This window comes from Dama dama, chromosome 9 (assembly GCF_033118175.1).
Source record: "Dama dama isolate Ldn47 chromosome 9, ASM3311817v1, whole genome shotgun sequence".
In the NCBI taxonomy this organism is placed as follows: domain Eukaryota; kingdom Metazoa; phylum Chordata; class Mammalia; order Artiodactyla; family Cervidae; genus Dama; species Dama dama.
Window position 1 is genome coordinate 13,462,567 of NC_083689.1, and position 4,849 is coordinate 13,467,415.

Genomic DNA, 4,849 nt, shown 5'->3' on the forward strand with positions numbered 1-4,849 from the left:
AATGAGGGATTTTTTTTTTTTTTTGGTCAGCACAATATTTACAGTTTTAATGAGAAACTCTTTCATGGCTTTAGGAAGTATATATTGAAAGTCAACATATCTCAAACACATACTGGGAATAAACAGATGCAGAAAAACAAATCCCCCATACTCCAAGAAAGATGAAAATTGATATTCAAATAAGTATATTATAGACTGTGTCCAGTGATGACAGATACTATGAAGAAAATAAAACCAGGTATAAAGGAAAGAGAGGCAGGAGGTGCTATTCTGTACTGAGTGGTCAAGCAAGGCCAGCAGACAAGATAATAATTGAACAGATAGCTCAAGAAAGAAACTTCCCTCGTGGCTCAGATGTTAAAGCATCTGCCTACAATGCAGGAGACCGGGGTTTGATCCCTGGGTGGAGAAGATTCCTCGGACAAGGAAATGGCAACCCACTCCAGTACTCTTGCCTGGAAAATCCCATGGACTGAGGAGCCTGTAGGCTACATTCCATGGGGTTGCAAAGAGTCAGACATGACAGACCAACTTCACTTTCACTTTAAGCTCAAGAAAGAGAGAGAAGGATCTAGAAAGATCAGGGAAAGTGTGTGCCTGGCAGGGGGAATGGGCTTCCCTGGTTGGCTCAGATGGTAAAGAATCTGCCTGCTAATGTAGGAGACACTGGTTCAATCTCTGGGTTGGCAAGCTCCTCTGGGGAAGGAAATGGCAACCAGTCCCAGTATTCTTGCCTGGGAAACCCCATGGACAGAGGAGCCTGGTAGGCTACAGTGCATGGGGTTGCAAAAGAGTCAGACATGATTTAGTGAATAACAAATATATGAGTCCAGGTGCCTCTGTTTTAGGAATTTCTCTCACTCCACAAGGCACAGGTTCACAGACACACCATGGTCTCCTGGGCTGTGTTTCTATCATGAATTTCATTCCCAGAACCACCCTCCTTAAGCCATGGGGGGTGACAACTCAAGTTGGTCAGATCAGATTAGCTTTCTCCTAAAGAATGTGGAAAACCTAGAAATTCCAGTTTATAAGCTTCCAAGAGAAGAATAGATTTGGGGTTCCTTTTTGCTATGGCCACTTTCTGCCCCATTTTTTAAAAAATAAAAGTTATGGGAGAGAGATAGAGAGGGGAAAAACAAAAAAACAAAAAATCTAATAAGCTCAAATGGCTCCTGAGACAATGTGATGAAGAAAAGCCTTCTTGGTTGGGCAGCCTTTCAACTTCAGCTACATTCTTTGGTGCCACAAAAAAAAATCATAAAGATAAATACCTTTCTGTTTTCCCCAAGGACAGAAACAGTGATATCTGTATGATGTGAGAAACCATAGTATATGTAGTCTAATATGTCTCATCCTAAAATAAAAAGAAATGTCCTTATTTTACTGGATATCCCTCTCAGGTAATAACCTATTTGTCTAGTCCTGTAATTTATTGTATTATGAACATTCATTGGAAGGATTGATACTGAAGTTAAAGCTCCCATACTTTGGCCACCTGATTCAAAGAGCTGACTCATTGGAAAAGACCCTGAAAAGTTGTGGACAAGGGGGAGACAGATGATAAGATGGTTGGATGACATCACTGATTTAGTGGACATGAGTTTGAGCAAACTAGAGGAGATAGCAATGGACAGAGAAGCCAGGCGTGCTGAAGTTCATGGAGCGGCAAAGAGTTGGACCTGACTTAGTGAGTTTACAACAACTCCTTTCATTGGAAGCAGTTTATATCTCCCATTCTTCCTTCCACTAGCACAATTTAATTGTCAACATTGACAATCGAGTTTCTAAGTGCAATGTTCTTTTGTCAGCATCATAAATAAAGGCATTATCAAGAAAGCCCTCATAGCAGAAAGTGAAGAGGAACGTAAAAGAGGAGAGTGAAAAAGCTAGCTTAACGCTCAACATTCAGAAAACTAAGATCATGGCATCTGGTCCCATCACTTCATGGCAAATAGATGCAGAAACAGTGGAAACAATGTCAGACTTTATTCTTTTGGGCTCCAAAAATCACTGCAGATGGTGATCGCAGCCATGAAATTAAAAGACGCTTGCTTACTCCTTGGAAGGAAAGTTATGACCAACCTAGATGGCATATTAAAAAGCAGAGATGTTACTTTGCCAACAAAGTTTCATCTAGTCAAGGCTATGGTTTTTCCAGTAGTCATGTATGGATATGAGAGTTGGACTGTGAAGAAAGCTGAGTGCCAAAAAATTGATGCTTTTGAACTGTGGTTTTGGAGAAGACTCTTGAGAGCCCCTTGGACTGCAAGGAGATCCAACCAGTCCATCCTAAAGATCAGTCCTGGGCGTTCACTGGAAGGACTGATGCTGAAGCTGAAACTCCAGTACTCTGGCCACCTCATGTGAAGAGTTGACTCATTGGAAAAGACCCTAATGCTGGGAGGGATTGGGGGCAGGAAGGAGAAGGGGGCGACAGAGGATGAGATGGCTGGATGGCATCACCAACTCCATGGACATGAGTTTGAGTAAACTCCGGGAGTTGGTGATGGAAAGGGAGGCCGGGCTTGCTGCAATTCATGGGGTCGCAAAGAGTCGGACACGACTGAGAGACTGAACTGAACTGAAGAAATCCAGCAAAAAGCCTGAGTGATCTCTGTGCTATGCTGTATTGGTTCTTAGGTGACCTCTGGGACAAGTTCAGGGCTTCCATGCTCCCTGGTCCTCTCCTGAAGTGCCTATTAAGCTCTGAGACTCACCTGCATGGAGACTCTGGGAATAAGTTTTTGGTGAGGAAGTCAAAATTCTTCCATAAATGATTGACAATGCAGACAGGTTTTATTCCCAAACCAGACAATAAGCAACAGGATCAAGCATTGATCACCCAGCTAGATTTAGGACTGCAAAGGCAGCAACCACATTCTGTCCAAAGTTGCACAGGCTGAGGGACTGCAGCCAAGGAGGTATTTACTTCTTTCTATATCAGTTCATTAGTCATGTGTTCCTCTTGTGACTCCAGCCTCCAAGTACATGATTTCCCGTGGGGATGCTGGTCTGACATAATGGATTTTTTTCTTGCTTCTCCATTCCTAGCAGACTGCATTACATTAGGTGAATCCAGTTTTCATCACTCCTTCTACTTTACCTCTCCTTCTTCCAAAGCTCTGACTCCCAGCACTTCATCACACCCCTGAGTTCAAATATTCTCAAAAGTATAATATTGAAAGTTTGTCTTGACTAAGTACCTTGGTTCTTCAATGCTTTGATTTGTAGTGGAACATAACCTTTGAAATCTCTGAATGTGACTATTCCCACTAATGTTAAAGGGGTATAATTTTGCTCCTTTAATAAAATAATTATAATCATTGGTTTCATGAAAGTTTTGCAGTTCCAATAAGGATTCCCTGCTTATATCAGAAGTTAAGAGCTGTCATTTATCCCTCTTTATAAAATATTTGTAACTATGGGAGACCTTTATAGATATTCTTATGCACTACTAACCTACATATAATAGAAACTGTCAAATTTAATTTTTAAAATTAAATTTGTTATGAGTTCTATGAGTTAGAACTTATATGAACTTCATTCTCCATTGTAGAGATGGAACTCAGAGGGATTTAATGTTCTGCTTAAAGGTACATACCAAGTGAGGGATAAAATCTTGACTGGAATTAGTCAAGATACTTCCAGTTTTCAGATTCTGGGCAGTGGTTCTTAACCAGAGATGATTTTTCTCCTGGGAATATTTGGCAGTGTCTAAAGGGATGCTCACTCTGGGAAATCTCATGGACAGAAGTTCCTGGTGGGCTACGGTCCATGCGGTTGCAAAGATTCAGACATGACTGAGCAATTAAACAGCAGCAAAGGGATGCTGTTAATTCTTATATACAGCAGGACAGAGCCCAGTACAAGTAATTGTACTGTCCCAAATGCCAACAGTGAGAAGGTAAGAAAAGCTATTTTGGACCAGAACTTCTACAAGTTCATTTTGCATAAAAGTCACCACGGTCTGTGGTTGAAATGCAGAATCTGTTTCATGAAGTCTCTATTGGACCCGTGGAATGGATTTCAAACAAGCTCTTAGTTATTGAAACTGCAAATCTTGGTCTGTGGATCGCAGTTCGGGTATCAAGGCAGCAGTCCTAAGTTAGGGTCAAGTGTATATAGTTTTAGTTTACTCCACAGATGCTATTTTATGTATGTAATTTTGAAAAAAGTTTCTCACTCATTTTATAGGTGGCAGTGAATTATGTGACAGATCTTCTAAATATAAGAGCTCTTGAGTGACAAAAATAAAATATACATATTAAGAAGAGTTTGTGGTAGGCAGAATAAAGGACTCCAACAGACGTCACATCCTAAACCAAATAACTTTCTAATATATTAGTTTATATAGCAGGGTAATTAAGACAGTAGATGGAATATAGCTACTAGCAATGTGTTTTAAGATACAAAAATTAGCCTGAATTTTCACTTTGGACTAGTGTAAGCACAATGATCCTTTAAGTGTGAAAGAGAGGAAGAAGAATTGGAGTCAGAGAAACTTGTGAAGATGCTAGGCTGCTGGCTTTGAAGATGGAGGAAGGATATAAGTATATATATCATTCCATGATATAAGGAATGCAGGCGGTCCCTGGAAATTGGAATAGGAGAGGGAATTAATCTTCACCTGGAACATCCTGAAAGATCCAAGCCCCCCAGATGTCTTGATTTAAACCCACTGAGACTCATTTCAAGACGCAGTGTTAGGGGACTCACACTGACTGAAACTGCTCACCCTGGCCAGGCACTCTAGTAACCATTGGCATGAGTTATTTTACAACAGGAGGTCTTGGTAAGGAATACGGAACCAATAAGCCACAACCAACTGGAAGAGTTTGGGAAAGGT